Below are 12234 nucleotides of genomic sequence, written 5' to 3'. Positions count from 1 at the left end.
TCTAGAATGAATTATTGTTTGTCATACCTCTGTCAATCAACATCAAATAAACACTGTAATTATGTGTGTGTGTGTGTGTGTGTGTGTGTGTGTTTTTTTTCAGTCAGAAGTGCAGTGTTTGGCTTCTGTGATTTTTGCTTTCTTTGAACGTTTTCAAGTTGATGTAAATATGCTTTGGACTTGGCTAATAAGATTTGGACAATAGCTGGAACTTGCACACATATAAGATTAGATACAAAAACAGAGGTTTTCAAATATATTGATAATATAATGAAACTGGTAGATGTGGTGAGGAAGTATGGACTTGCACAATCAACATTAGCTACATTCCTTAAAAAACTAAAATAAATTGAAAAAAAATTGAAAAAAAATTTCTAGTTAGCACGTTTAACCCTTCAAGAAAAAGAATAAAGATGGCTGCTGCTGACAATGTGGAAAGTGCTACACTGCAGTGGTTTAATGAGACGTGTCTGGAGAACATAACAACTGATGGCCCGCTGATATGTCTAAAAGCCTAACTTCACTCGGCCGCTTGGTGATCCTAATTTTAAGGCAAGTAACAGACAGTCTCAGAGAGTTAAGAAAACATATGGGATCATTTTTAAAGTGATTTTGGGGAAGAAAAATTGGCACATTTAGTTGATGCAGAATGTTGGCGGAAAAACGCGATGTGTAAACTGGTGGAAAAATACAGTCCAGAAAACATGTACAATGCAGATGAGATGGGATTGTTTTACCAGCTGCCACCAGAGAAGACGATGGCCTTTAGAGAAGAGAAATGTAAACAAGGGAAACAGTCTACAATACGCCTAACAGTTCATCTCTGCAGCAACGCATCAGGGGCACACAAGTTGACACCACTGGTGATTGAATGATCAACAAATCCCCAAGGCTTGAAAATGTAAGAACCTACCAGGTAAAAGTATATACATTTTACTTTACCTTCCTTTAATTTATGAGCTGATTCAGTACCTTCAGCTGCAACGTTATGAGTATGCATGAAGAGTACATTAGTACAGATTAATTTTGTATTTTTTGATTCTTCTAAATGTGATTTCTTTTATTGCAGGCAATTAAAAGGCAAACTGAAATGCATGGATGACATCTGAAAGAGACAGCAAGGAAAAATAAGAAAATTGCACTGCTGATGGATAACTGTAGTGCACATAACAAGAAGCCAGTGCTGAAAACTGTAGAACTATGCTACTTCCATCTGAACTGTACTTCAGTCCTTCAGCCACTAGACATGAGGATGATTAAGAATTTCCAAGACAAAATACCTAGTTCAATGCGTGATCACAAACACTGAAAGGAAGGTGGACAATCCCTAGTTTCAATGTGAAGCAGACTTGTAACGTGACTGCTAGTTCCTTAAACAGTGTACAGCTGAATGTGATTGTGAATTGCTGGAAAAAAGCAAGGATTTCCAAAAGTGAAAATATTGGTGAGAATGTTGTGCTGGATGAAAAAATGTAGGATGATGTTCAAAGTGACCTTGAGATATATTCAGCAGTAACTGGTAAAACCATAGATGTATCAATAGTTGAATATGTGTCAGTGAATGATGAGACATTGTTGTTTGAAGGGCGCATACACTGATGAATCTATCACCAAAGAGTTAAAGGATAATTCGCCTGTTGAAGGTTCTGATGATGAAAGTGATAAGTGCAAATCCTCCACCTCCTCTGATGGAGGTAATAGGTCAGTTGGAAACTATTCAGCAAGTAGCATCTCCTAACCCCATTGTTTCAGCGGAGCAATTGATTACATTAGGGGCGATAAAGGTAGTACTTAGAAGAGAATCGCTAAGGAAAAAGAAAATAAGTAAATTCTATACACAAGACTAAGATACTCCACTAATAAATGGAGTGAACAAAATTTGTTTCATTAATTGTCTTTGTTGTTGTTTCACATCAGAGAAGAACTACAGTACCGCATATACAGGTCTAAAGATACATTACTGTAGTAGTCTCTATTAACAAAACCTCATTATAACAATGACACTGCTACAACAATATCATTTTCATGGTCCCATACTGTTCTATGGAGGTTCGACTGTATAAAAACAGAATTCTGGATGTTAAAGCCAAATGTACTGTTTATTCTTTATAAATGTTAAACTGAAAATAAAAGTACTATAAATCAAATAGCAGAGTCATAATAAACAAAGCCATCAAAACAAATTTATTACTAAGACTAGACGAAAGATTAGTATATGATGGGAGGAAAAAAGTACATTTTAAACTTACAAAATAAAGAACCGACACGAAAGTTAGAAATGCAAGTAAAGGAAAGGGGAGGGGAAGAGCAAGCAATTGTAATGGGAAGATTAATTTTCCACATTCTTAAAATGGCCTTCCTACTGGGAGTCTAATGCACTTTAGACACTTCCTTCAGTTTTATTTCACTTAATTCTTTTCTTCCGAAACTAACTGCATTATTCAATGCCCACTGTGTAATGACTGATTAAGTCCCAGTACATGTGGTTGTCCTTAAAGCATAGGCACCAAGCATTAGGGAAATTTGGGGCGAGGTCTGTAAACATCCATTCAAGGAAAGAAGAGAACAGCTTGAAAAATAAAACCACTCGATTAATCAACTCAGTTACATGTTTATGATAATATTGTTTATTTACAGATGTCTGCATTACACACAGACTACTTTATGTAGAATGATGATGCATTAGGCTAAGTGATGCACCAATGACCAGAAATTTCAGACTCAAATGCAAAGATTTTTACTGGTGATTAGTGTGACTTCCAGATCTGATAACATTCTGAACATTTTGCATTCCACATTTGGGAGTTAGGAAATTCTGAAACCTTAACAGTTTTATATTTTGTCCATGCAATGCTTTCACATGCAGTATCTCATGTTCAATGGCATTTTTATGCAAATTCTTCATGTTAGGAAGACCTCTGTTTTACAATGAAGAGCAGTTTATTAAATAGACATTAACTGCAAGGCAATCACCAAATGTGTGGAGAGACTGGACATAAAATAATTTCTTTACTTTTGCATGGCTTCTATTGCAGGTCCATAATGCTCGTACTTACTGTTCTGCCAACTGTTTCTCAAATTATATTGTTCATTGATTACTGTTGATAATGGCAGCTATCCTAAACACACAATATACTGTAAGAACCTACAGCCACCCTAGCTTGTGACTGTGAAGGTCAGTATCTGCAACTGTTTCAAATGGCTCTAAGCACTATGTGACTTACACAGTCCCCTGATATGCAACTGTGTTATGTCTTTATCCCACTGAACAGAAAAAAAAAAAATTCTGCACCTCCTCTACCCCAGAGCCTTCAGGCTGTGCTCTCTAGAATACTACTTCACTTTTCTCAATATCAGGTAGTACAGCCCCCCTTTTATCTGCCTTCCCTTGTTTAAGTTTTTTTCCCAACTGAGTATGAATATCCCTCCTACTATGGAACTAATACTATCTCTCCAACTAACTGACCTCAGTAGTGGCCCTTCCTTGATGTTACTACATGATTTAGCCGGTTAAAATCTATGAGGAATCTTCATTAACTCAGCCTGTTTTGATTTCCATTATACACAATTGGTGTAACAAGCACATCAAAGTTCTTGGATTATCCTTGCTACTGTATTCCTTTGGAGGTGGTATCTTTCCTTGATATGAGAATTTGCTTCACAATTTTCCAGGGTAAATGTATCTTAAATTTTACTAACATGAATTATGATCCATTTTCTGACAGAACTTTTCTGATATCCCACCTTGCAAGAATTATCATCTTTGAAACATTCTATCAGATTACCACATTTAACTTCTCAATGGGATATAATGTAAGAAATTTCTACCAATAATCAGTTACCAATGAAACAGACATCATTTCACTACTGAGTAGAGTGGCATAAAAATATTGGCAGCTACCAAATGTATTCTCTTCGCTGTTATGAATAACATCTCAGCTACATAACTATTGTTTTGTGACCCCCCCCCCCCCCCCCCCCCCAAAGACACAATAAACAGAAAGGAATGCAATGTGTCAAGCCTGTTCTAGTTACTTTGCACTATTAAACAAACTTACACCCCTTAAGTGTCCAGTACTGCCTACACCTAAGCAGGTCTTCATAACGATTGATCATTTTTTATTAAAACTTCTGGCCATCTCTCTAAAATTACAGGCTACTGGCATTTTCTGTGACCTGCCAAGAGCCTCCAACTGTTTGAATGACAGCATTCAGAAAATTAGAATATTATGGTGTCATGGTAGTGCTGCAAAATGGTTCAAGTCTTAGCTAACTAACATGAACAAAGGGCATCATTGGGAAGTACCTGTGGAGTAAGCAATAAGTCTTCACCTGATTAGGAATTAATTGCACATGGTGTTCCTCCATGTTCCATCAGGGGACCATTGCTTTTTCATTTGTACATTAATGACCTCTCGTCTGATACATTGACAGACGCTGAGTTTGTTTTGTTTGTAGATGATACAAACATTGCAATAAATAGCAAGTAAAGTACAGATTTAGAAATGGATGTAATCAAATTTTCACTGACAACAATAAATGATTTAAATCTAATTCACTGCCATTAAACTTAAAAAAAAGTCTGTATTTGCAATGCAAATGATATCAGATGCAGGAGATACAAAACTGCATACTCTGCTTATTTCATTTTATTATGTCATATGGGATCATATTCTGGAGTAACACTTCAAATCAAGCAAAAGTTTTTAGGAGTGCAAAAGCATGTAATAAGACTCATTTGTCATGTTGGCAAATGCACAGTTTAAACAGAGTTTGAAAGACTTTTTGGTAGGCAATTCCACCTGCTCTATAGCTGAATGTCTTAACATTGACTGTTAGACCAGCTTAAGTATACATGTCAGTTAAGATTTAAGTTTTGATAGCACTTGAGCACAACAGTCAAGATTAGGTATTTTGTGTATAATAAATATGTTAAAAGTACATAGCTACATTTCATTCCAACAGTGTACTAATTATATAAATATTAGCAGTTCCAGTCTATTGCAATCTATTCACATATTCTGACAATCTCTTGACAAACGAGCGTATAAGTGAGTATTATATTCAAATGTTCTATGTTTTCCTATGTCAAACTTTCCAATATGTTCTATCACTTTTGAGTTCATGGAATGAAAAATAAATCTAATCTAATCTGTGCATCAGTCAGTCTGGGTTGGATCTTACTGCTGTTTTCCTCAAATATGGGTTCTTTTAAGAAGTGTGTGTTAAAATTTCACTTATTAACTCTACTCACAGTGACAGTGAGAAATGTGGATAGAAACCCTGCCCCCCCCCCCTTCTCCCTCCTTCTGTTTATTTTATATTCTTCACATCAGTGTGAAAATTACTGCATGGACATTTCCTATGGGATGAGCCAGCAATTTACTACTCATAGAAGAGTCAAATTGGCTCTCGCTTCTTTCTCTATGGTAGACTGATTATTTTCTTATTTTGTAAGTATTTTACTAACAAAACAGTGAACGACCTTTTCCGCTTTTCTTTACAGAAACATTTTGCACCCTAAACGGCTCACTGACAAATAGCTAGAGGAAAGTAGTAACTAAAATCCTGATGGAAGCATGTTGGGTCTCTCACAAGGTTATTCCTAACTTCTTCCTAGTGTTGCTCTGTCCACAATCGCTGCCCCATTTGCTTACTAACTCGAAAAGATAAATGATATTCAAAGGCTCACCACACACAAACTTTCTGTACAGCCCTGTCTTAAGTTCCCCTTTATTATGTGTTTCAATGCATTTATTACATGTTTCTGGGCACTCAGTTGTTGCTCTCAAGTTTCTGTGGATTGGGCCTGACATCTTCACTAATAATAACATGTCCTTAAAGACCTTTATTCTTCTACTCCCAAACTGAGCCTTGGGCAGTATTGTAGCAATAACTTGGGTTGTCTCACAGGTTTGGAAGCAACTACGTCATCTTCTTCATGCATAATTACTGTTTGACATATTTTCTCCCTTAGGGTGTAACATAATACTTGAATAAACAATTCTACTAATGTAATAATTTCAAAAAGTTACACACAGTTTCTGTCTTCAAGGGGAGAAGCTGAACATAGGCACTCATATGGTAACATCAGCTGTTTTATGTGTCATCCATGTAAACAGTTGTTTCTTGGATACAGCACTTTGTCTCAGAGTTGACCAGTTGGTTTGGAGATGATAATATGCAGTATTCATGCACAGATGATGTTATTTCACCAAGGTACAGATTTGTACATTACATAAGGAAATTTATTTACCTAAAGACAAACCTATCAAGTTATTAGAGAATTTTACTATTTTTAAACAAATAATAAATGTACAGAAAATTGGAATAGAGATCAATATAAACATCATTTCCGCCCTTTTTACTGCTCATGAAAACCACACACTGCATGTTGTACCACCATACAACGAGACCTTCAGAGGTGGTTGTCCAGATTGCTATACACACTGGTACCTCCCAGTATGTTCCCCGATTTCCAGAACCTGTGGCAACCATGTTAATGATTCTCATAAATTTACAAGAAGAAATCGGCTTTGGAGTTTTGGAAGAGACTGCATTTAATACAGTTGAGACAGAGACCCCCCCCCCCCCCCCCCCCAATCCGAAACATCTACATCTCTTAACTGTGAAATTACATATTTTTATGAATAATGCACATGATCTCATTTCTAATTGCATATTGCAAGTGAAATTCCTGTTTTCATTTCAAATATAAATTTGTAATTATTGATATTTTACAAAAGAATGTTAATAAAGGTTGCTTCTGGACTGTGTCCACTGTTTCATACCACAGATGTAGTCTCACATGAACCAGAGTGATAAGTGTTGTAGAAACATGAATGGGACATTCCATGTCAAGTCATCCAGGCCATGACACTCATTATCTAGTTGTGAACTGAGATTTTGTGTACTGCTTTTGTATCTAATATCATGAACTTTGTCAATTTTTATTGCTTTATATACATTCTGTTGGTAGCAATTTCTGAAAGTTTGATGCAATGCGATACTTCAAAGCAAACTGTAAAAATTGACTGCACTTTTTAAATAAAAAATGGTGTGATAACAGTTTTTTCCCTGAATATCCTTTCGGAAATATAGTTTCTGAAAATTTGTTAGAATTGTCCAATTATTTTTTTGTAAATTAATTTTATTGTTAAATTAGAAAAAATATTTTGGACAACTGCACCCCCCCCCCTTTCTGGAAAACAGTGAGAAAATTAGGAAGTGATCTACAAATAATAAAGTTTCATCACACAAAAAATCAGTTTTGAAAAGTGAATGGCACTGGGGAAAAAATTATATATAGGGTGTCCCATTGATCTTGACAACCTTAAATAACTGTTTGTCCAGATGCAAATTACAAAATGTTTCAAGCAAATGTTCTTTAGCCGCCAGAGGGACATCAATCAGCATGATTGCCTTTGTTGTAGCTCTGTTTTTTACAAAGATATGAACAGCAGTATGACTTTTTTAAATAGCACCCTGTATTATTTATTTGGTAATTCATTTCCTCTCCTAAAGACCTATTCAAACATGTATCACAGTGCACCATTCACTTTAACACCACGTTATTAATTACATAACACAACATTGACGTTGACACTCCCAGCACTTAGTGCAGGTACTCAGGGTAACAGAGAACACATCCATGTGCTGACATTGACAGAGGACAAATGTAAACATAAGTGGAATGCACACCCATCATTCTGTCAATCATCGTCAGTTGAAGAGTTGTGTGAGTAAAATGCACACCAACGAAGAGAAGGTAGAAATGCTACTCATCTATGGGCAATGTAAGTTAGCAGAACAGTAATTGCAATACTGTTTTCATATGTATGGGTACATTTAGTACAGCAGTTTAGTCCTTTTAAATACTGTTTCATAGAGAAGGCATACAGTACAAGCTGTCCTTCCTACAAACTGCATCGACATAACATTTCTTTTATTGTTGTTGTTGTTGTTGTTGTTGTTGTTGAAGGTAGGCAAAATGTTATGCAGGCAGCGGAACTGTAGAGAGAGCAATATCCTGACAAAAACCCACCTTCCCAATGGACGTTTTCTCGTTTTTTTGCGACACTTCAGGAAACGGGAAGTTTCAACCCACGACAACGCAATCGTCGTAGCACTCACACAGATGAAGCTGCCGAAGTTTCTGTTCTAACTTCCATTGCTATGAATCCACATGTGAGCACACAACAGATTGAACACGAGATTGGCATTCCTAAGACCAGTGTACATCATATTCTTACATGTCACCGGTTCCATCCTTACCATGTACACCTACATCAAGAATTGCATGGGAATGATTTCCAGAATAGTGTACACTTCTGTCAGTGGGCACAGCAGCAAATCCTCGCCAACCGGAAGTTCTTCTCCAATGCTCTATTTACTGATGAAGGTTCCTTTTCAAACAAAGGGCAGGTAAATACAAGGTACATGCATTATTGGTCCAGCGACAATCCACGATAGATTAGACAGGTGGAACATCAGCGCCAGCGGAGGGTTAACGTCTGGTGTGGGATGCTTGGAACTACAGTTATTGACCCTTATTTCATCAATGGTAGTCTAAATGGCACAGCGTATGCCAACTTCAGATGAATTCTTCCTCCTCTTCTGGATGAAGTGCCGCTAAGAACCAGAATGCTTATGTTCTTTCAACACTATGGATGTCTAGCACATAATACCTTGCATGCACGTCATGTTCTGAACCGAAGGTATCCTGCCAGATAAATTGGTTGAGGAGGAACAGTTATTTGGCCTGTTAGGTCTCGTGGTTTAAATCCTCTGGACTTTTTTCTTATGGGGTGCATTAAAGATGTTGTCTATTGCAATATTCCAACAAATTCAGAGAACATGCAGGAACGTATCGTGCTTGCTTGTAATTCTCTTCAGAAGCAACACTGGAAGCAGTTAATAATTCATTCATTCAACTAGTGCAACAGTGTATCGGTGTCCAGTCACCATTCTAAGCACCTTTAAATGTTCTACTCCTGGGCAATGGTACGGGAGAGTCAGCAACAATTTTGTGTTATGTTTTTACTTGGCTTTCATTTGTTTTCTACAACTCCAGCAAAAAGACGAGTTTGTGACCCCCGCGCTCAAAGTCAATGTTGTGTTTTTAAGAGAACTGAAATGCCTTGCAGGTTCTCGTGACAGAATTCAAATACCTGTGAAGCTGTAAGTATTTGACCTTTATAAACTCTTTGCAAAGTTGTTTTTGTGACAAGTCTTCTAATAGTGTCACAATACCATCACAGGGAGATTTGCCATGGCTGGTAGCAAAAAAGGACCAGCTGCACTTTATGTTGAAGTCGTGTTCATGGTAGCAGATATTTCTGAAGTTCTTACAATTTTTATAGTGTGCAGTAACCATCAGTGAAATATTCAACATACACAAGACGAATTTCTGGAAATTCACACTTAAAAAAGATTCAATACAGTCTTCTAAGTCTGGTACATCAAGGCAAAATCATGTTCTAGATCATCAGAAACAACACAAATACTTTTTGCATGCAACTGTTTGTCCTTTTTGTAATATATATGGACAGTGGGAAGAGTGCAGCTGCCATTGTTCTAATGGCACCCTGTACTTCATACTGAACAACAAAATTGAGATTTTCACTCAAATCCATTAAAATTAACACTGATCCTTCATCAAGTGCTTCCTTCTTCATTGTCCGATAATCAGATTTTGATTGAGAAATAAAAGAGTGTGGAATAAGTTTATCAATTTTCATAATTAGTGATTCATGGAATTCTGATAGATAAGTGATTTGAACACACAGTCATTCTACCAGTTGATACCCATTGATGTACTGAACCATCTCATAAGGATCATGGTCTTATTTCATTTCCTAAGCAGGTTTGAAGCAATGAACTGGTGGGGCATTTTTCACACAGACGAAGCACACAGGCTCGGTTATTTATATCAGATGTTATTATTTTAATTAGATCATGGTATGTTTCTTTAACAGAAATGGAATTTAGAAGCAATTTAACGATTTGGTGGTAAATGCGCACACACATGCAATATGCGTTCCTGATGATTCTGCAAGTATACACTGTTTTGGTCGAAGAGAAGCAAATTTTGAGAATCCTATTTTGTCTTCAGGATACTTTTTTATATAGAGGAAATACAGTTCAGTTAAATTACTTAAAACAAAATGCTTTTGTTCACAGGTATTTTTGCTGGTGCTCATTTTGTCTTTTTTTCCAGGCATTATTCTTGTGTTTTTGTCATCCAAATAAAAGCTCTTTACTTCTTGCACTGTATCATGTGTCAATGTCTTTCCTCTTTTCTGATCAGTCATCGATAAAATATCCTTCTCTCTTTAAAGAGCTCTTGCTTGTCGTATCAAATATTCAGAAACCTGAAATTTGGAACTTAATTTCTGTCGAGACCATGTTGGTGGCACAAGAGTAAGTAACTGAATTTTTTCATGATTATTTGCATATTCAATTTTCTGTTTGATTTTCTCCATGAGTTCATCATGATTTTTTGCCGTTCCTTCCAGTTCTGTTAAATGACTGTCAGGGATAGTGCTTGCATCAGCAGTCAGCTTAACTTGATATGTACGTGAAATTTTAGTTTTCAGAGCCCCAGCTGCTGATTCCAATTTTCGTGTGGCTGCTTGCATACAAACTATGCCAAGCAACTGACTGCAGCTTTGCACTAGTTAAGCTAGTATTGAGCACACATTTTTCAGGAGTCTGCACCTTCACGTTACTGTTGTCTATATAGTCTGATGATGAGTTGTCACTTGCTTGTTTTTCATTAATAAGTTTGATACAGGTTGGGCACATTTTCTCCCCAGGAATAATGCTAAAGCCTCTCATTTTGAAGGTTTTTGCCTTTTCTAAATTAATTTCATGCAATCCAGATGAAACAGATTGTTTATGGCACTTGAAGGAATCAGAGCAATTTGTGATTCTTCAGATTCCGTATTTGTTGCTTGAACAGTCCACGGGTATACCGCCGGCAAGCGAAGAGAGTGGCCCACGGGGGGAGGGGATTTAAATCCGCCGCCCGCCCTCACGAACTCAGTTCGTAAGCGCACCCAACGATTGTGACATGTCTGATCGCCGAAATATTGTGCCCGTTGGACACTATGAACCGGCAGTATACCCATGGACTGTTCGAGCAGCAGAGCAATTTGTGTTTAACACACACACATGAAACGCTTAAATCACAGTATGAATGACTGTTGCTCGCCATAATAAAAGTTCTCGTTCTTCACTGGTCAGTTCATTCACAAGTCAGGGCCTTATCACATATCTTGCAGATACTGTCCAATAAAACACTGCCTACTTGTACTTTCCATACTGCTTCAGTCATAAAACCAATATTTGTCACAAATAATTCAAACAATCATTGGTGTAACCTAAAAAGTAATTAAATAATGAAAAATCATTTTATAGCATTTTTTCATTACAAAAGTATTTCACATTATTATTGTAACATTAGGGGACTTACTTTTGTTTTTGAATGAATAGTTAAAAACTGCAACAATTGAATTTTTAACGAATAACTGACTCTGGGTACAACACAATACAAGAGCTCAGAATTGCATGCTCAGTGAACGCATGACTCAAAACAAAGGAACTGGATGATGCATACATGTAGTGGCAATAAAACAGTGTTCGCAGATATGATTTGTTCCAAGGGAAATCCAGTGTAGCCAACTTCAGCAATTTAGTGGTGACGTGGTAGTCATGAATTAGCAACTTCAATATTTCTTTTACAACAACATTGTTTTTCACAGTTCCCATTATTTCTACAAACTGATTCTTTTTGTGTGACATAATGAAATATTTATAATAATACTGTGAATTTTTCAAACGTATCTATGAGGGGACAATACATTTAAAAAAATATAATGTCAATGCATGGATTTTGTTTAAAAGAAATTTTTTACAATTTTTTTTGAGATGTAGATGATGGATATTCACTAAAAGAAGCATGACTATAAAAATATAAACCTTCTTCTTTAACTTTAAAAAAAATCAAGGTTCCACTGCCAAAACTGTAGGACCTACTGCATTTTTAAATTATAAAGGAGCTCATCTATGAAAGCCTGAATTCCTGAATCTATACAACTTCTTTTTATCATAAGTGAATAAAAGTAATCGACCTGCAACATTTACATTTTGGAAATGTGAATATATCTAGATAAACTTCCACTACCCAAAATTTCAAGGATTTGTGTGACGATGGATGTCATTTCCTAAAAT

At 36.4% G+C, this 12234-nt stretch overlaps 1 protein-coding gene across 1 annotated transcript in view; it reads right to left on the bottom strand.

Annotated features, from left to right (window-relative positions):
• LOC126188123 (zinc finger protein 888-like) overlaps nt 1-12234 on the bottom strand; it is a 137480-nt gene that overhangs the window by 37438 nt on the left and 87808 nt on the right. The gene's annotated exons all lie outside the window — the stretch shown is intronic.

This window comes from Schistocerca cancellata, chromosome 5, assembly GCF_023864275.1.
Source record: "Schistocerca cancellata isolate TAMUIC-IGC-003103 chromosome 5, iqSchCanc2.1, whole genome shotgun sequence".
Classification (NCBI taxonomy): domain Eukaryota; kingdom Metazoa; phylum Arthropoda; class Insecta; order Orthoptera; family Acrididae; genus Schistocerca; species Schistocerca cancellata.
This window is presented reverse-complemented; position numbering and strand designations above follow the sequence as displayed.